The following is a 20,977-nucleotide window of genomic DNA, read 5'->3' as shown; positions in this document are numbered from 1 at the left end:
GCGTGTGTGTCTGATCTACAGGACACCCTGCAGTAAGTCACCATGCTTATTTGGACAGCAGCGTCCTCCTTGTGACATGTACCACCAAGAAGGACGAGAGAGTCAGCAAAGTGGAAACGGCACCACGTTAAAGACGTAGCTAATCATTATTTGGACAGAAATCAACATTCCTTCTTAATGGTTTAAAACATGGAATTTTGTTCCCAAAATCACTATGAATTGATAAAGTGAGGTTTCCATTCTTTCCGGTTGTATTAGATACATATTGTTCCATCTGTTTCTTTCTGTGTCTCCGATTGTTTGTGTTTGCCTGTTGGCACCTGTTCCAATTTAACATGTTCAACTTACCGCTCATTCTGTCCATATCAACCTTACATAAGGTAACAATTACAGCATTTGAGTGATTTTGCCCTGCCTCAAACACTCATTTCTGAATGTTTCGCTGCTGTCAGAATATTAATTAATTATTTCTTGATACTTATTACTGAATTTAGCATTAATATTTCTCTTCTGGTTTCAAAGCATCGTTGAGGGCAGGAGACACTAAATGACAAAGGAGTTGATGGTATGAGGCTAAGGTAAATGCACTAGTACTGAGACTATAAATGTGCATAATATTCCAAAAAATGTACAAAATTGGGACAGAGATTCCACACTCAAAGAAATGCAACAATTTCAAAGAAGAATCATATAATCCCTGCAATGCAGAAGGAGGCCGTTTCGCCCATCAAGCCTGCATAGAAAACAACTCACCGAGTTCCTATCCCCGTAACCCCATGTATTTACTTTGCTTGTCCCCCTGACACTAAGGGACAATTATAACATGGCCAATCAACCGAAGGCACACATCCTTGGAGTGTGGGGGGAAACAGGAGCACTCAAAGGAAAGCCACGAGGACACAGGGAGAACATGTGAACTGTACACAGACAGTCACCCTAGGCTGGAATTGAACCCGGGTCGCTGACGCTCTGAGGCAACAGTGCTAAACACTGTGCTACCCTCCCGCCTTAAATTTGATTTTATTTGATTTTTGGTTTGATTTATTATTGTTACCTGTATTAGTATATTGGGAAAAATATTGTTTCTTGTATGCTATACAGACAACGTATACCAATCATAGAATATGAAATGAGAATGTAGTATTCCAGTCATGGCCAGGATGTAGAAAAAGATCAGTTTAATATAAGGTAGGTCGATTCAAGAGTTTGATGGCAGCAAGAAAGAAGCTGTTCTTGAGTCAGTTGATACGTGATCACAGGCTTTTGCATCTTTTTCCCAACAGAATGTCGAAGACAGTATGTCAGGAGTTTGTGAGTTCCTTGATTATGATGGCTGCTTTTCTGAGGCAGCGGGATGTGTAGACAGAGTCAATGGATGGAAGGCTGGTGTGTGTGATGGACTGGGCTTCGTTCATGACCCTTTGTAGTTGCTTCCAATCTTGGTCAGAGCAGGAGCCTGTGATGCAACAGGAAATAATGTTTTCTATGGTGCATCTGTAAAAGTTGCTGAGCGTCGTAGTGGACATGCAGCATTTCCTTAGCCTGCTGAGAATATAGAAGTGTTGGGGGGCTTTGTTATAGCGTTGGCCTGGACGGACCAGGACAGGTTGTTCTTGATCTGCGCACCTAAAAATTTGAACCTCTCGACCAAAAGAAATTGGCAGATTGATAACGGCAGAAAAAAAGGGACAAAATAGAAGGTCTGTGATTGTGTAGAGTACAAGAGAGATGAAATGCAGGAACTGGTGGTGCAAAACTACCAAGAATAGAAAAAGAACGAGTGAAGATATCAAAGTAATGCGTTGAGGAATTGTGCACTGAGGTTCATTGGAACACGAGAGAAGACGAAGGACAGAGAGATCAGAGTGAAAACAAGTGAAGAATTAAAAAGATAGTGGACCAAAATTCTGATCAGAAGTGGAGCCACAATTTTGGACTGAATGGAGGAATCCCACAGGGTTATTACACAATCTTTGTTTGGTCTCCACAATCCAGAGCAGTTCATGATATAAACAGCAAATACGATTAATTTGGGAGACGAAACTGGCCTTTCATCTGGAAGTAATGTTCAAGGCGTTTTACTATGAGCAGATTGGATCGGATGAGGGGGGGCGGGGAGGAGGAGGGGAGGGGGGCGTGCGGTGGGGGGGGGGGGGGTGTCGTTGGGGGTGGGGGGCGTGGGGGGGGGCGGAATTGCCTTAACTGATAGGAAATGGGTGAAGGTGTAAAGAGGAAAATCTCCACTCAGAAAATTGAAAGGACTGCAGAGGGGAGTGGAATTCTAGTGGTGGCAACAATCTGGAGTTGGCAGAAATGACAAAGGATGATGCATTAAATGAGAAGAATATTGGGGAAGAAGATAAAGTGAAGTTTGTTTATTTATTAGTGTCACAAGTAGGCAGACATTAACACTGCAATGACGCTATGGTGAAAGTCCCCCAGTCGCTTCAATCCAGCACGTGTTTGCGTACACTGAGGGAGAAGTTAGCATGGCCAATGCACCTAACCAGCACATCTTTCGGACTGTTGGAGGAAACTGGAGCACCCAGAAGGAATTCACGCAGCCATGGGGAGAACGGAGTAACTTCAAACAGACAGAGACCCAAGTCAGCAATCGAACCCAGGTTCCTGGCGCTGTCAGGCAGCAATGCTAATCATTGCACCACTGTGTCGCCGTGAGGACAAGGGGAAAACATCCATAGTTTTAGAGGGGAAGGGATAGGAATGAAAAACAGGAAGTGGGACAGAAAAGTTTGAAATCCCTGTCAACCTCAGTGGGAGCAGATCATCTGGTGAGGAAACAGGAAAATGGATTACAATTGTTGGTGTGATAAGTTCCATATTCTCTCCTCACTGTTCAGATCACGAAACTCAAATTCCACATGTAAGATTGATTTCTATAATTCTTTTTTCCAACATGTTATTTTGCTTATATGTCATATTGGGCAGAGTATTTATTTATTATATATTATTTGATTTATTATTGACATAAGTATTAACATACAGTGAAAAGTATTGTTTCTTATGCGCTATAGAGACACAACATACCGTTCATAGAGAAGGAAACGAGAGAGTGCAGCATGTAGTGTTACAGTCATAGCTGGGGTGTGGAGAAAGATCAACTTACTGCAAGGCAAGTCCATTCAAAAGTCTGATGGCAGCAGGGAAGAAGCTGTTCTTGAGTTGGTTGATGCGTGACCTCAGACTTTTGTGTCTTTTTCCCGATGGAAGAAGATGGAAGCGTCCAGGGTGCGTGCGGTCCTTAATTATGCTGGCTGCTTTGCCGAGGCAGCGGGAAGTGTAGACAGAGCCAATGGATGGGAGGCTGGTTTGCATGATGGGTTGGGCTACATTCATGACCTTTTGTAGTTCCTTGCGGTCTTGGGCAGAGCAGGAGCCATACCAGGCTGAGATACAACCAGAAATAATGCTTTCTTTGGTGCATCTGTAAAAGTTGGTGAGAATCGTAGCTGACATGCCAAATTTCCTTAGTCTTCTGAGAAAGTAGAGGCATTGGTGGGCTTTCTTAACTAAAGTGTCGGCATGGGGGGAACCAGGCCAGGTTGTTGGTGATCTGGACACCTAAATACTTGAAGCTCTCGACCCTTTCTACTTCGTCCTCGTTGATGCAGACAGGGGTATGTTCTCCTTTACGCTTCCTGAAGTAGATGACAATCTCTCATTTTGTTGACATTGAGGGAGAAATTGTTGTTGCCGCACCAGTTCACCAGAATCTCTCTCTCATCATTGTTTGAGATCCGACCCACTATGGTGGTGTCGTCAGCAAACTTGAAAATAGAATTGGAGGGGAATTTGGCCACACAGTCATAGGTGTATAAGGAGTATAGTAGGGGGCTGAGAACACAACCTTGTGGGGCAGCGGTGCTGAGGATGATCGTGGCGAAGGTGTTGTTGTCTATCCTTTCTTATTGTGGTCTGTAATTTCGGAAGTCCAGGATCCAGTCGCAGAGGCAGGGACTGCTTCGTGAAACATCTCTGTTCAGTTCATAAACATCACTCGGATTTCACAGTCTCCTGTCATTTTAATTTTCTACCTTGCTTTATACTGTTCTTTCCATTCAGCCTCCTGCAATGTTCCGATGAAGCTTAATGTAATTTCCAGGAACAGAAACTCATCTCTCAATGAAACATTTTACAGCCTTCCAGACTCAGAACCGAGTCAAACAATTTCAGACATTAAACACAGCTCCATTTTGCGTCCATTTTTCTTTGCAGGTTTTGGTTTTTACCCTCATGTTTATTCTTGTTTTTGTTTTCACTTCCTTTTCAACACAAACTTGGGTTCTTTACCTCCCGTTTCGACTTACCCCACCAACTTTTTTGTCAGTTAAACATTGCTGTACTTCACCGTATTTAGAAACAACAAGAGAACAGTTCATACTCGATTCAGTGATGAGTGACGAATGAGAATTTATTAATGTTCTGACAGAAAATTAACATCTCCACCTCCTCCCTGTCACCCTGCACATTTGACCTTTTCATGTCACAGCCGAATTCTTTTTAAAATGCTTCATTTGAACTTACCTTCATCACACTCTCCAGCAGTGCATTCCACACATTAAGCATTCACTGTGTGAGAAAGGTTCTGTTTGTATTTCTATTCCATCCTTTGCTAATCGTGTTCCATCTGCTTTCTCATCCTTGATCATTCCAAGTTTAGTTACAGTTTGTCCCTATCCACTCTATCCAGACGATTCGTGACATTTAATACCTCTATTAAATCCCCTTCAATTTTCACTTCTCCAAGGAGAACAATTCCAAAGTCTTTGATCCATTTCATGAGTGAAGTTTGTCAGTCTCACAAACAATCTCATGAACCTTTAATGCACTCTCCAATGCCATCGCATTCTTTCTAAAGTGTGGCTTCCAGAACAGGCTACAACACTCCAGCTGGATGTTTTAGTGTCTTACACCATTTGAACACAACCTCCTTGCTCTTGTAGTCTATGACCCTGTTAATAAAGGGTAGAATTCAATATGCCTTATTAAACGTATCTTAACCTGTCCTGACCTGTTCAGTGACATATGCACATGCACAACCAGTTCCGTCTGCTCCTGCACCTCATTTAGAGTTGTACCCTTTATTTTGTATCTCTATAATCTTCCCACCAGAATGAATCCCTTCACAATTCTCTGCTTTAAATTCCACCGGCGTCTTTTCCATTCATTCGAACAACTTATCTATGTCCTTTTTGAAGATTGGCACGATTCTCCTCAGAGTTCGCAACACTTCTAAGTTTTACATTATCCACAAATTCAGGAACTCTGCCTTGTACAACATTACCTCGATCACTAATATATGCTGATGCATTTTCATAGTATTCCTAGCTTGTGTGAATATACAAGAGATTCGCTGCAGATTGAAGCATTTAACGAAAAATTGAAGCGAATGTAAATATCTGTCTATATATTCCACGTAAAAGTCACAAATGCATTGGTGTTGATTTCAAGAGATTTTATTATCAGTATTAACAGAAATTAGCAGAAAATGATTTTGATCCATCGACCTCTGGGCTATGGGCCCAGCACACTTCCGCTGTGCCACTCTGCTACAGCACTCTGAAGTTTTGCTGCCTATTAATGTAGCGAGAGAAATATTCATTGCTGTATTGTTATTTAACCCAACACCAGTGTATCGTCCATAGTTGACCTTGAGAATGACTGCTGCAGTCCCTGAGGTGTAGGTACTGCCACAGCGCTCGTAACCTAATAGTTTTCGGGAGGTTGTTCCAGGATTTTGCGACAGTGAAGGTAGTGACATTTTTCCAAGCCAGAATGGTGAGTGCCTTGGAGGACAATTTCTAGGTGCTGGTGTTCCCATGCATCTGCTGCCACTGACCTTCTAGACGGTAGCAGTCGTGGGTTTGATTGTGCTGTCCAAGGAGAGTAGATGAAGAAAAATGTTCCCATTGGCAGATTGGAGAAGGATCGTTTTTAATATGCTGAGAGTTTAGGACCTGGAATGCACTGCCTGAGCGTGTGGCAGGGGCAGCATCAAATCAGGGTTGTCAGGGGAAAGGGATTAGCACCTGAAGAGAAAGGATTTGCAGGTTTTTGATACAATGACTGGGAAAGGGTCGAGATGAGTTGTTCTTGTACAGGACAGCACACAGACAAAGGGTGTAATGGTCTCTCGCCCTCTCTTTTGTATCTATTCTAAGATTCTACAGGTGCTGGACGCATTCTGTCTCTGGTACAACATAAGTGTGTGATATTCCTTATCAATCCATCTGAGACACTTTGCAAATCTGTACTCATTCTACCCGGAAGATATCGAATTGAAATTGGGCCTTTTGGTGCACTTAGTCCATGATTCCACACGATCCTCTGCTCAAATCTTTAATGTAACATCATCTGCTTATCTCTGAATTTCATTCTCCATCGTCTCATTACCCAGATTTCCCTTCAGTACAGCTGAACTAATCGAGTCAACTGCTCCAGCCTATAACAAGTTCCAAATTATACCGACTACATGGGAAAGTACATTAATATTGAATACTTTATTGGATTTAATGCTGACATCCAATCATTAATTCCTGTTTGATCTGCCTCTGCAACAGGGACAGTTCATGTAAATATCTTCCTCGCTGTTGCAGTTCCGGGTTGCGGCCAGTAGATGGCATCACACACTGGTAGACCGAAGTTTAGTAAGACGTTTAACAACACCAGGTTCAAGTCCAACAGGTTTATTTGGTAGCAAATGCCACTAGCTTTCGGAGCGTGCTGCTCCTTCGTCAGGTGGAGTGGGAGATGTGCTCACAAACAGGGCATACAGAGACACAAACTCAATTTACAGAATAATGATTGGAATGCTAATCAAGCTAATCAATGCTAATACAGCTTCATAGATAGAAACCCGACAGTGCAGAAAGAGGCCATTTGGCCCATCGAGTCGGCACCGACCACAATCCCACCCAGGCCCTACTCCCATATCCCTACTAATCAAGTCTTAAAGGTACAGACAATGCGAGTGGAGAGGGCATTAAGCACAGGTTAAAGAGATGTGCATTGTCTCCAGACAGGACAGCTAGTGAGATTTTGCAAGTCCAGGCAAGTTGTGGGGGTCACAGATAGTGTGACATGAACATAACATCCCGGTTGAGGCCGTCCTCATGTGTTCGGAACTTGGCTATCAGTTTCTGTTGGAGGGATAGACAGAGACAAAGTCTGCTCGGCCAGATAATGCATCAGTGCCAAAAATCCTTGTAAATTCTGGTTTGGAGAAACAGAAGCTGCAGTCTTAGCTCTCACTGATATTGTAGCAGAGACACATTATTCATCCCACAATCAGGAACAGTGCTGCATTCTGACAGAAGGGATGGGGAGCGGCGACAGAACATAGATACGCTGTAGTTCAGAAGGAGAAAATTTGGCCCACTGAGTCTGGACTGACTGCAATCCCACCCAGGCCATATTCCCACAACCCCACACATTTACCCGGATCATCCCCCTGACACGCTGCATTCAATCCCTCTGACATTTCGCGTGGTCAATCAACCTAACCCACACATATTTGGGCTGTGGGAGGAAACCAGTGCACCCGGAGGAAACCCACGCAACGCGGGAGGAAATGCAAACTCCACACAGACAGTGACCCGGGTCTGGAATGGAACCTGGGACTCTGGTACTGTGAGGCAGCAGCACTAACCACCGTGCCAATCACTTTGCCGCAGTGGCATTCTGAATGGTCCAGTTCTAATCAGTGTTCAGTATCAGAGGGACCTTAGGTTCAGAGAGATCTTTGAACGTAAGAGGAGATTTTGAGAGATTCGATCGGAAAGTGCACTGAATCCTTGGCTTCAACATTGATGGAAAAGGTCCTTAGGGATGGGATTTACGACCATTTAGAAAGATGCGGATTAATCCGGGATAGTCAGCACGGATTTGTGAAGGGCAAATCGTGCCTCACAAATTTGATAGAATTTTTTGAGGAGGTAACTAGGTGTGTTGATGAAGGTAGGGTGGTTGATGTCATATACATGGATTTTAGTAAGGCGTTTGATAAGGTCCCCCATGGTCGGCTTATGATGAAAGTAAGGAGGTGTGGGATAGAGGGAAAGTTGGCCGATTGGATAGGTAACTGGCTATCTGATCGAAGACAGAGGGTGGTGGTGGATGGAAAATTTTCGGACTGGAGGCAGGTTGCTAGCGGAGTGCCGCAGGGATCGGTGCTTGGTCCTCTGCTCTTTGTGATTTTTATTAATGACTTAGAGGAGGGGGCTGAAGGGTGGATCAGTAAATTTGCTGATGACACCAAGATTGGTGGAGTAGTGGATGAGGTGGAGGGCTGTTGTAGGCTGCAAAGAGACATAGATAGGATGCAAAGCTGGGCTGAAAAATGGCAAATGGAGTTTAACCCTGATAAATGTGAGGTGATTCATTTTGGTAGGACTAATTTAAATGTGGATTACAGGGTCAAAGGTAGGGTTCTGAAGACTGTGGAGGAACAGAGAGATCTTGGGGTCCATATCCACAGATCTCTAAAGGTTGCCACTCAAGTGGATAGAGCTGTGAAGAAGGCATATAGTGTGTTAGCTTTTATTAACAGGGGGTTGGAGTTTAAGAGCCGTGGGGTTATGCTGCAACTGTACAGGACCTTGGTGAGACCGCATTTGGAATATTGCGTGCAGTTCTGGTCACCTCACTATAAGAAGGATGTGGAAGCGCTGGAAAGAGTGCAGAGGAGATTTATCAGGATGCTGCCTGGTTTGGAGTGTCGGTCTTATGAGGAAAGGTTGAGGGAGCTGGGGCTGTTCTCTCTGGAGCGGAGGAGACTGAGGGGAGACTTAATAGAGGTTTATAAAATGATGAAGGGGATAGATCGAGTGAACGTTCAAAGACTATTTCCTCGGGTGGATGGAGCTATTACGAGGGGGCATAACTATAGGGTTCATGGTGGGAGATATAGGAAGGATATCAGAGGTAGGTTCTTCACGCAGAGAGTGGTTGGGGTGTGGAATGGACTGCCTGCAGTGATAGTGGAGTCAGACACTTTAGGAACATTTAAGCGGTTATTGGATAGGCACATGGAGCACACCAGGATGGTAGGGAGTGGGATAGCTTGATCTTGGTTTCAGATGAAGGTCGGCACAACATCGTGGGCCGAAGGGCCTGTTCTGTGCTGTAATGTTCTATGTTCTATGTTCTAACAATCGAGATACTGAGTATAAAAACAGGGAAATTATGCTCAATCTTTATAAAGCTCTGATCAACTGCAGCTGTTTTAGGATTGCACCCAGACCCGGGAACCACATTCTCGAAAGAGTGTGAGGGTCCATGGGAGGGAGAAAAGGAGATTTACCATTTTAGATCCAGCGATGAGGGATTTTAGATACAAGGTTTGGTTGAAGATTTCGAAGTTTCTCTCTTTGCAACAAAGAAGATTGAGTGGTGCAGTAAGTGACGTGTAAAAGAGTACAACATATTGAACTAAGGTACACAGGGGATGTTGCTGCATTCGCTGCGAGCAGAGGGATTCTGGGGATCAGTAGTGAATGTTTAAGACAGGATGTGTAGCAGATATAGGATCCCTATAGTGCTGTATGAGGCCATTCTGCCCAGTGATTCTGCACCGACTCTCCGTCAGAGAATCCCTCTCCAACCCTGGAGCCACAAGTAATTACCCAACTAATCCCCCTGACACTAAGGTTCAATTTATTCTGGCCTATCCATCTAACCTGCATTGTTGAAGCTGGGAGGAAACCGGAGCACCCGAAGGAAACACAGGCAGACACGGGGAGAACATGCAAACTCCACACAAAGGGTCACCTGGATTCGAAACATCAGCTCCTTCTCTCCTTACAGACGCTGCCAGACGAGCTGAGATTTTCCAGCATTTTCTCTTTTGGTTTCAAACTCCACAAAGGCAGGCACCCAAGAATGTAAGAAGTGGACTTTAGTTTTCGTTGGTTACAGCAGCTGGAGATTTCCCTTCAATTTTCTGGTATCCGGAAACCAGCGGAGCATCCAAAAATAGAACTGACAATTAATCTCACCACAGTAGTTATTCACATGGCGCTGGCATCCGCCGCTTTCATGCGTGTGCTAATGCCGTGGGCTAATGGATAAGGTGTTTGACTTCGGCGATCATGATGACGATAATATCAGAAGATTGCCGGTTTGTGTCCTGCCGCCGTCGCTTTATGCAGAAATTTTCTGGTGGTATTTCCGGAAAACCGTGATATGCCTCGTCAGCTGAAAGTTCTGCCTTTATTGCCAACATTGCAGGGCGCCTTTTCAGAAAGTACTCCCTTGTTCTGTTCATTCAATTTTCTCAGATCATTAATTTTTTGAGTTCCGAAAAATCAATCTTACCTGTGTGATCCTAATAAATTATTGATGCTCCAGAATAGAGCAACAGGCTTTGAAGCAATCGGTTTAGTAGAACTCTGTGGGGGGAATTCTAATCTCCTCAGGAAGAGGTTTAATAAGGACCTGAACGAACTGTTTTTGTTTACAGGGATGAAAGACTGCGCTGGTAATCCAGGGGCCCGCACTAATATTTGCGGATATGGAGTGAATTCTACCATGGCAGCTGGTGAAATTTAAATTCACTGATTTGATCAAAGTGGAATTGAAAACTGGTTTCAGTAATGGCCGCCTCGAAACTACCGTCGATTGTTGTAAAACCTCATCTGGTTCACCAGTGCACTTTAGATAAAGAAGTCTGACCGCCTTACCTGGTCTGGCCTACATGTGTCTCCAGACACAGAGCAATGTGGGTGACTCTTACCTGCCCTCTGAAATGGCCGAGTGAGCCACTCTCAGTTGAAGGGCAATTAGGGAAGGGCAACAAATGTTGGTCCTGCAGGTGACACCCACAGCCCATAAAAAGTAGTGTCATTGAGAACAAAGGAAAGACCTGGTAAAGTTTTGACTGCTTGCATCTTTCTTTTCTTGTAATCACAAGGCTGAGGTGTGGCCTGATGCTAGGCTTTAAATTAGTGAAAGATTATTTAAAAAATCATTTCGATAAAATGGACCAGAGAAGGGCAGATAAGAATGTACCTTACCCTTTCATACATGTCGTTGATAGTTGGTATGTACCTGGACTGCGTGGTTAGGGCTCTGAATAGTGAGGACGGATAATGGAACACATCACACCAACACTTCTGATCCATTTTCCTATTTCCTCAACAGATGATCTGCTCGCACTCGTGCTGATGTGGAGGTGCCGGCGTTGAACTGAGGTGGGCACAATAAGAATTCTCACAATACAAGGTAAAGTTGGAATCACAAGCTTTCGGAGATGTGCCTTTCATCAGATGAGTTGAGGAGGTTGACAAACAGGGCATCGATAGACACAAATACAATAGTACGATAATTACAGATTGGAGTGTGGACAATGGTTAGAATGCGAGTCTTTTCAGGTAAAGATATAAAGAGCAAGGGTGGAGAGAGGGATAACCACCGGTTAAAGAGGTGTGAATTCTCTCAAATCAGGAGAGTTAGAAGGATTTTGCAAACTCAGAGAGTATGGTGAGGGTTGTGTGTCCTGTGGCTTGAACCCAGGATCCCGGTTGAGGCTTTCATCATGCATGTGGAAGTTGCCTGTCAGCTTCTGCTCGGCGATCCTGCTTTGTCGTGTGCCATGAAGATACCCGAAGATCGGAGGCTGAGTGCCCTTGACTGCGGAAGTCCGATTGGAAGGCAATGCTGCAGCCTGGTGAGGCCGCACGCACTTTCCGACGGTCCAGTGATAAGGATTCGGCGCTTTTCACCGCCGTGGCCTGTGTTCGATTCCCAGCCAGGCAAGCTACTTTCCATGCCCAAAACAAAGGAATTTCATTCCCAAAAGAAATTTGGTATGTCAGCTATGATTCTCACCAGCGTTTACAGATGCACCAAAGAAGCATTCTTCCTGAGCCTGTCACAGTTTGGTATGGATCGTGCTCTGCCTAATACCGCAAGGAACTACAAAATGTTATAAATGTAGCCCAATCCATCACGCAAACCAGCCTTCCCATCAATTGACTCTGTCTCCACTCCCCGCTGCCTCGGCAAAACAGCCAGCATAATTAAGGACTCCACGCACCACGGACATACTCTCTTCCACCTTCTTCCGTCGGGAAAAAGATACCAAAGCCAGAGGTCACGTACCAACCGACTCAAGAACAGCTTCTTCCCTGCGGCTATCAGACTTCTGAATGGACTTATCTTGCATTAATTTGATCTTTCTCTCCACTCTATCTATGACTGTAACACTACGTTCTGCACTCTCTCCTTTCCTTCCCTGTGAACGGAATGTTTTGTCTGTCGAGCGCGCAAGAAGCAATAATTTTCACTGAAGGCGAAAACATGTGACAAAAATAAATCAAATCAAATCAAGTGAAATGAAACAACTGATCAGATCACATCAGACTCTGGCGAAAGGCGTGTTTTTGCGCTGCAGGGATTACGTGGTTCTATGTTGCAGACACTGCTTGGAAATCTGTTTGGTTTTCGAATCCGTGGCCGAACCATGGACAGGAGAGCTTTAATTGAGCTTCTTAAAATTATCATCGGAGACAGAGAATAATTAACTTCAACTTCAGGAAACAGATCCTGGAGAGATGTAGGAATAACAGAGTTGCCATGATGGGAGATTTTAATTTCCCAAACATAGATTGGAATATCCCTAGGGCTAGGGGTTTGGATGGAGAGGAGTTTGTTAGGTGTGTCCAGGAGAGTTTCCTGACACAGTATGTGGATAAGCCTACTAGAGGAGAGGCTGTACTTGATCTGGTGCTGGCTAATGAACCTGGACAGGTGGAGGATCTCTCGGTGGGTGAGCATCTTGGGGATAGCGATCATAATTCTATCTCCTTCACGATAGCATTGGAAAGAGATAGGATCAGGCAGGCTTGGAAAGTGTTTCTCTGGAGTAAAGGGAAATACAGTGTCATCAGGGAGGAAATTAGACGGGTAAATTGGAAGGAGGCATTCTTGGGGAAAAGTACCGAAGGAAAGTGGAGGATTTTCAAGGAATGTTTGTCTGGAGCTCTGCATGACAACGTTCCGATGAGACAGGGGGGTGTTGGTAGGGTACGGGAACCGTGGTGCACGAAGGTTGTGATGAACCTGGTGAATAAGAAAAGAGAGGCGTACAGAAGATTCAGAGAGCTAGGAGGTGTTAAGGATTTAGAGGAGTATACGGGATGTAGGAAGGAGCTTAAGAAGGAAATTAGGAGAGCGAGAAGGGGTCATGAGAAGGCCTTGGCGGGTAAGATTAAGGAGAATCCCAAGGCTTTCTACAAATATGTCAAGAGTAAAAGGATGAGATGTGAAGGCATAGGACCCTTAAAAGGTGAAGGGAGAAAAGTTTGTGCGGAACCGTTAGAAATGGCGGAGCTGCTTAATGAATACTTTACCTCGGTATTCACGGTGGAAAGGGATCTGGGTGGTTGTACTGCTGGTTTGCGGTGGACAGAAAGGATCGAGCATGTGGACATAAAGAAAGAGGATGTGTTGGAACTATTGAATGGCATCAAGGTTGGTAAGTCGCCGGGACCGGATGGGATGTACCCCAGGTTACTGTGGGAGGCGAGGGAGGAGATTGCGGAGCCTTTGGCGATGATCTTTGCATCGTCGATGGAGACGGGAGAGGTTCCGGAGGATTGGAGGATTGCAGATGTGGTCCCTATATTCAAGAAAGGGAACAGGGACAGCCCGGGAAATTACCGACCGGTGAGTCTAACCTCAGTGGTTGGTAAGTTGATGGAGAGGATCCTGAGAGACAGGATTTATGATCATCTAGAGAAGTTTAGTATGATCAAAAGTAGTCAGCACGGCTTTGTCAAGGGCAGGTCGTGCCTTACGAGCCTGGTTGAGTTCTTTGAAAATGTGACCAAACACATTGACGAAGGAAGAGCGGTGGATGTGGTCTATATGGACTTCAGCAAGGCGTTCGATAAGGTCCCCCATGCAAGACTTCTTGAGAAAGTGAGAGGGCATGGGATCCAAGGGGCTGTTGCCTTGTGGATCCAGAACTGGCTTGCCTGCAGAAGGCAGAGAGTGGCTGTGGAGGGGTCTTTCTCTGCATGGAGGTCAGTGACCAGTGGAGTGCCCCAGGGATCTGTTCTGGGACCCTTGCTGTTTGTCATTTTCATAAATGACCTGGATGAGGAAGTGGAGGGATGGGTTGGTAAGTTTGCTGACGACACCAAGGTAGGTGGTGTTGTGGATAGTTTGGAGGGATGTCAGAAGTTGCAGCGAGACATAGATAGAATGCAAGACTGGGCGGAGAAGTGGCAGATGGACTTCAACCCGGATAAGTGTGTGGTGATCCATTTTGGCAGATCCAATGGGATGAAGCAGCAGCATAATATGAAGGGTACCATTCTTAGCAGTGTAGAGGATCAGAAGGACCTTGGGGTCCGGGTCCATAGGACTCTTAAATCGGCCTCGCAGGTGGAGGATGCGGTCAAGAAGGCGTACGGCGTACTGGCCTTCATTAATCGAGGGATTGAGTTTAGGAGTCGGGAGATAATGCTGCAGCTTTATAGGACCCTGGTTAGACCCCACTTGGAGTACTGCGCGCAGTTCTGGTCACCTCATTACAGGAAAGATGTTGAAGCCATTGAAAGGGTGCAGAGGAGATTTACAAGGATGTTGCCTGGATTGGGGGGCATGCCTTATGAGGATAGGTTGAGGGAGCTTGGTCTCTTCTCCCTGGAGAGACAAAGGATGAGAGGTGACCTGATAGAGGTTTACAAGATGTTGAGAGGTCTGGATAGGCTAGACTCTCAGAGGCTATTTCCAAGGGCTGAAATGGTTGCTACGAGAGGACACAGGTTTAAGGTGCTGGGGGGTAGGTACAGAGGAGATGTCAGGGGTAAGTTTTTCACTCAGAGGGTGGTGGGTGAGTGGAATCGGCTGACGTCGGTGGTGGTGGAGGCAAACTCGTTGGGGTCTTTTAAGAGACTTCTGGATGAGTACATGGGATTTAATGGGATTGAGGGCTATAGATAGGCCTAGAGGTGGGGATGTGATCGGCGCAACTTGTGGGCCGAAGGGCCTGTTTGTGCTGTGGCTTTCTATGTTCTATGTTCTATGTTCATGAGTTCAGAAACGGGTTGGAAACTTCGCTCATTTTCCGGTGGCTCACAGAAATATGCACCAATAAGATTTTAACTGAGGCAGCTTTGAGCTGAGTATCTATATCAAACAACTGATGAGATGGTCAAAGCCACAGAAATAATTTTTCCATGATCCTGTGAGATTGGGGATGATATTTTCTGTTTTTGCTCCATCCGCACCTACACCTCGGGCTATACAAAAGACAATAGAATTAAAGAAAAGCATCTGAGCTGTAAAGCACTTTGGAAGTTCCAGCAGTTTGGAGAAAAAAAACGCATTTCGAGACAAGATAAAAGCAAAATACTGCCGCTGCTGGAGTCTGAAACAACAAATGAAAATGCTGGAACATCTCAGCATGTCTGACATCATCTGTGGAGAGAGACCAGCTGAGATTGTCCAGATTGTTCAGATTTCAACACAGGCCGTCTTTCCTCCAGAATTAATAAGAACATGCAGTTTGAAATGAACGGCAAACGCACCTTTCTGTCTCCGCTTGATTCTTGTTTTTTTCATGCATCCATCTCATTCTCTTTCTTGCTAATCCAAAAGTCGGTTGGTGAGAGCCGCTGTTTGCTGCATTAAATGGGACTCCGAATTGGGGAAACGAACTGATCTCGTCCGAACTCAGTTGTCGCTCTAAAAGTGTAAGTGGCAAGTGTACAGTACGCAAAACATCGCTTCTTCGTTAGTATAGTGGTTAGTATCCTCGCCTGTCACGCGGGAGACCGGGGTTCAATTCCCCGACGGGGAGCTTGTTGCATTTTTATTATGTCAAATTGTACACTCTGGTCGACTGAAGTTTGGACATCAGAGAGGGACACAACAGACAAAAATTGTTCACATTATATTGAACCTGGGACGGTGGAATTTCGAAATACTACATCTGTTGGCCATATCATTTTGAAATCTAGCCGTACCCTGCTTTCCTCTGTAATTAAATTAAATCATTTAAATTATGATAAATTATGATAAATAAGTGAATGTATTAGTGCCGGTTGGTATTTTGTTTTGAACCAAGTAGCCTTTTGAATCACTGCTGTTTCGGATAGTAAGGATTGAATATCCAGACTGCAGTCTGCATTACACCTTTTGCTTGTAAGTGAGCATTAAACGCTTAGCACTCCCACTTTCCTATGTACCTGCACCCGACAACGTCTCCCTGCTCCGTCTCACAAGGCAGCCAACGTCGCACCTCCACTTTGTCTTTTGCCCATGGGAGGCTTAGCGTGCCCAGTCCCCATTGTGTTTCACTTTGCTCAGTTATATTGCCCAGATTGCATACAGTTCCAACTTTTCTATTCTCCATTTATAATAAATGAATAAATAGAACCATCCCTTGATTAAACACTGTCAGCTTTTAGGGGGTCATTTTCATGGAGTGCTGTGTGTGATTCCCGCCTTTATGCTTCTGTACAAATTCAGTCAAAGGAAAATTATCCAAATATATCTTCAATTCTGCTTCTCACTCACAAAGAACTGAGTGGGTGACAGATACAGTTTCAATAGTAGCTTTAAAAGGTAGAGAATGGATTTACAAATTTAAAATCCAAGGGCGACATCAATGCCTGAAGTGGTTTTCAGGCTGTGGCGACGAGAATAACAATGCACATTCTCAAATTTGGATTGTTCAAAACCATAGAATGAAGCCTCCATTGTGGATGAAGGGAAACTTTAAACTGTGCAGCTGTGCTGTGCTTCAGGAGCTTGTTTTCCAGAAATCTCCATTAATCGAAAATGCTGCCTCATCCGCTGAGCATTTCCAGCATTTTCTGTTTTTGTTTCAGATTTCCAGCTTCCAGCTTTGCGTTGTGTTCTGTGCAGCTGTTTCACTGGAACAGGGAACAGGCTCTGATCAGCCCTGTGACAGATAGAGTAGAATGTGTCTCCCGACTATCAAGCCTGCGAGATTTGCTTCCAAGCTGTACAGGAGAATGAGGAAGAGAGAAAGGGAGGATCATTCTGTGATGGACACATTTCCTGTATAAAGCTATATATTTCCACAGCTGTCTCAACAGACATAAGATGTTCCAACACGAGTTGCAATCAATGAAGTTCCTCTTCACAGTTCTTGACGCTTTAACTATGAGATTATTGAACTTAAGAATCGTTTCTACATTGTCAAAAATCCATATATGGACAAGTAAAATAAGCTTCCGGCACTCGGCTCTGTGGCGCAATGGATAACGCGTAAGACTTCAAAATAATGGTAAGTTAGGCATTTAAAGCTTGTGGGTTCGAATCCCACCAGAGTCCGATTTTTGATCAGATTTGTGGCAAACAGTTTGCTGTTTCATTGATGTGATTCAGCTTCGGCACCGACATTTCCTGCTCTGCCATCTCTCCGTGCTGTTTCTGTTCACTCGGCTCCCAGGGAACCATTGACTCGAGAATAAATCGCAAACGCCGGGGGCTTTCTTTAAGTTTGATACAACGTTCGCTGGTTGGGTTAGAAATAGTAACTTCTTTTTCAATTAGATATTTCACTTCTTTTGGAAGATAAAAAAGATTAAAGAACACACACGCAACAACACAATTTATAAATAGCTACAATCAATAAATAAATATCAGTGCCCTGCAACAACATTCTGATGTGTCTGCTGCGCTTGTCCTTCCAGGCTGTCGTAGTCGTGGGTTTGGAAGCTGCTGGCAAATGAGACTTGCTGAGTTGCTGCAGTGCATCGTGTAGATGGTGCCCACTGCTGTAGTGGAGGGAGTGAATATTTATGCTTGGGAAGCGAAAGAAGTGGGAAGCTTTGTCCTGGGATGGTGCCAAACGTCTGCAGTGCTGTTCAAGCTGCACTCACCCAGGCAAGTTATCTCAGGAAACCAACTGCTCCTCTTTACTCCCACAGTCCAAGGATGAGCAGGTTGGGTGGATTGGCCATGCGAGATTGCTCCTTGGTCTTCAAGGTGCTTGTATAGGTAGATTAGCAGGGTGGATGTGTGGCGCCGCGGGGATAGGTCCTGTGTGCGATTCTCTGTTGGAGAATCGATACAGACTCGATGGGAAAAATGGTCTCCTTCAGCACTGTTGGGATTGTATGATTGTAAGGCCATTCGACTGTGTTAGAAATTCCCTGAGGAAAAAAAATGGAAAGCTGTATTTGTAGAATTTACAACATTGGGTTTATTGCAGGTTATTTTTTTCTCTGCAAGATGATGAAAATACCTGGATCATGTAAACAAATAGGAGACATATTTGTGGGGAGTCTTGAAATATGTATTTGTTTCATCTTTGTAGATCATCCACTGTAAAGGTAAAGACAATATTGACGAGCAAGGGTGGGACATTGTGACTTGCACAATTGCACTGATCACTTGAAAGGACTCAAGGTTCTCGCTGGGATTTGAAACCGGGATCTACCTGTTTACGAGGCTGGTGCATTGCTCTATTTGCTCAAGTCAACAAAGAGCCAATTCCCGCCCTTCTTGTTCCTTGCAAGAAGGCGCTATGATTGAGAGATCTGAGCAACATGAACTATGCAATTGGAGGGTTTCATTCTGGCGACAGGAATATTTCTCCACAGCTGCTTTCGGAGCTGCTGAATATTTCCAGCATTTCCTGTTTCTGATTTTGTACCTTCATTACAGGAGTTCATTGACTGACAACCCAAAACTTGTCTCTTGAACGCAGCACCAGAGAGAGCTTTTCTGTGATCTTCACGCAGACAAGTTCACCCTTCACTTTCCTACACACGTGCTTTAAAATCGACTGTTTTTACACTGAACACCCTGCGGCATTGATTAGAGAATCATAGAAGCCCGATAGTGCAGAAAGAGGCCATTTGGCCCATTTGCCTCCAAATCTCACCCCACCCTCCATCCGCACACCAGAGTCTCAGTGGTACAAGTGTATCGGAGGAATTCACAAAGACAAGGGATCACCGTGTTTATGAGGGAATATAAAGGATTAATCCAAACTCACAAACAGACTGATTATGTGAGAATCTCTCTCTCTCTCTCTCTCTCTCTCTCACACACACACACACACACACACACACACACACACACACACACACACACACACACACACACACACACACACACACACACACACACACACAGCCACGGCAGATGGTGAAACTTGACATCAATAAAAACATCTGGAATTAAAAGTCCAATGGCCACGACTCGATTTTCATAAAATAACACAGCTGGTTCACTAATGTCCTTTAAGGAATGATTTTTTACCTGGTCTGGACCTAAATGTGGCTCCCCGACCCACAGCAATGTGGTTGACTCTGAGCTGCCCTCTGAGGTCACCTATCAAGCTGCTCAGTTCAAGGAAAATTTAGGATGGGCAATAATTGCAGGCCCAGCCAGCGACACCCACATCCCAGGAATCAATAAAGAAAATTAATCAGTGATTCAAAATGAGGGGATACAGAAAGTCAGTGTCAAAAATTGACTGATATAAAATTAATTTATAAACTATTTGACAGTTCCGGAAGCTGACAGTCAGAACAAGTCACTTGTACACGCACAGTTCAGCTGACAGAATCAGAAAGATCCCAATCCTCATTGAGCAGCAGATAATGCAAAGCACAGTCTGAATACAGACAGACGCACCAGAGAAAGCATTAATTCTGGTTGCATCACAGCTTGCTGTGGCTCCTGCTCTGTCCAAGACCGCAAAAAAACTACAAAGTGTCGTGAAAGAAACCAGTCCATCACGCAAACCAGCCTCCCATCTATTGACACCTCCCGCTGCCTTGGAAAAGCAGCCAGTTTTATCATGGAGCGACGCAGCCTGGTCATGCTCTCTTCCACCGGCTTCCGTCGAGAAAAAACTACAAAAGTCTGAGGACAGGCACTAACCAACTAAAGAACAGTTTCTTCCCTGCTGCCATCAGAATTTTGATTGGACTTATCTTGTATTAATTTGTTTTTTCTCGACCAGAGATGAATGGGACACGGTTGAGCGCCCAGTCAAACACCGAGGGTGGGGATGGAGTCACCCTGGTTTCAGGAAGCTGGAGTCCATGTCAGGAGCGCTGCTTTGGAAAGAGGCATCAGGGGAACAGTTGCGACAGAGGTACAGAAGCCAGGAGAATGGGGATGGCGTCCTTACAGGGCGCGGGGAATGAAGATTTGTACTCGACGTGTGAGTCGGTAGGGTTTTAATTACTGGTGGTCAGTCTGTGTAGAATTGGAAACAGAGAGGTCAAGGAAGGGTAGGGAAGCGTCAGAGATGGACCATGTGAATGTGCGACGGTGGAAACTGGAAGGAAAGTAGCTATTTTTTTTTGTCCAGGTGCAGACGAGAGCAGGACGCGGCACCGATACAGTCATCGATGCAGCCGATTAATTTCGCTACTTTCCATGCTGCTATGTAACAATTGCAGGTTCGAGTCCTTTCTCTTTATACAGAAATCTGGTGGAACCTCCTGAAAACCGAGCTCTCGCCCGTTAACTGAAATCCACCGTTAGTTCCAAACAGAATTACTTCCCTTGTAACTTTGTTCATTTAATTCTCACTTATCTTTGTATTTTTAGATTAGAACTATTCCACGATGTATGTTTGATCTGGATAAATTGCTAGTGTTCCAAACTACAACAAAATGATTTGCATCAATCGGCGAATTGAAATTCTGCGGCGGGAATTCTAATCTCCTCAGGAAGAGGTTTAATACTGAACTGAATGAACTGTTTTTGTTTGCAGGGATGAAAGGTGATGTCACTGGGCTGGTAATCCAGAGGCCCGCGCTAATCTTTGGGGACACGGAGTAAATCCCACCATGGCAGCTGGTGAAATTCAAATTCACTGATTTAACACATAGGCACATGGATAGAAAACAGAAACAGGAGGAGGCCATTCGGCCCAAACAAACCTGGAATTGAAAGCAACCCTCAGAAATGGCGGCCTTGAAATTTCCGTCGATTGTTTTCCCACAGAAAA

General features: G+C 44.7%; 2 protein-coding genes and 1 non-coding gene across 3 annotated transcripts in view; 2 read left to right on the top strand and 1 right to left on the bottom strand.

The window, feature by feature from the left end:
* Positions 1–20,977, top strand: part of LOC144482285 (uncharacterized) — an 872,976-nt gene that overhangs the window by 161,031 nt on the left and 690,968 nt on the right. The window lies entirely within an intron of this gene.
* Positions 1–20,977, bottom strand: part of LOC144482277 (uncharacterized) — a 411,284-nt gene that overhangs the window by 114,803 nt on the left and 275,504 nt on the right. The gene's annotated exons all lie outside the window — the stretch shown is intronic.
* On the top strand, positions 15,758–15,829 carry trnad-guc (transfer RNA aspartic acid (anticodon GUC)). Its single transcript has one exon. It is a non-coding gene; the product is annotated as a tRNA-Asp (tRNA).

The sequence above is a fragment of the Mustelus asterias genome, unplaced genomic scaffold, assembly GCF_964213995.1.
Source record: "Mustelus asterias unplaced genomic scaffold, sMusAst1.hap1.1 HAP1_SCAFFOLD_35, whole genome shotgun sequence".
NCBI lineage: Eukaryota > Metazoa > Chordata > Chondrichthyes > Carcharhiniformes > Triakidae > Mustelus > Mustelus asterias.
Note: the sequence above shows the minus strand (reverse complement) of the source record. Positions and strands in the feature narration are given on the sequence as shown.